Consider the following 580-nt stretch of genomic DNA (forward strand, 5'->3'; position numbering starts at 1 on the left):
ATATAATACACTCATGCTATATGTATTCTTAAAATGCCTTTGGATTTAACTAAGCGTACCTAAAACTTAGCCACAACTTTGTGTGAATTCCCTACACACAAAAGACCAAACCACAATTAAATGGCTAAAGGTTTCCCTCTGGTGTTGGTTTGTTACAGAGATTAAACATCTAGTAGAGTAAAACATGATGTGGACTGAATAAACATACTGAATCTAACTTTTTTGCTACTAACAGAAAATAGAATGTTATCAAGAACTTCAAAATGGGAGTTTCACACTAAACACGGGAGCTTTAAACTTCCCAAAAATACACAGTCTTCTCCATTTCTTATACTCACCTCCACATAGTAATACTGAAAGAAGCTTTTACATTTCACACATTTTCTCAAACATGTGCACAGGTTCAGAACAAACAGATTATTATTGATCTTTGTCATCCCTCAATGAGCAAGCATATACATGTTTGTTGCCACAACATGTCAAAAATGTTCCTTGTGGTATTTTAGGTCTTTCAGGAGGCATCAACAAGAAGTCTTGTTTTAAGAAAGTTTTGATGTGTCAAATATAATCACTCAAAGAA

The sequence above is a fragment of the Austrofundulus limnaeus genome, unplaced genomic scaffold, assembly GCF_001266775.1.
Source record: "Austrofundulus limnaeus strain Quisiro unplaced genomic scaffold, Austrofundulus_limnaeus-1.0 Scaffold81, whole genome shotgun sequence".
Classification (NCBI taxonomy): Eukaryota; Metazoa; Chordata; class Actinopteri; order Cyprinodontiformes; family Rivulidae; genus Austrofundulus; species Austrofundulus limnaeus.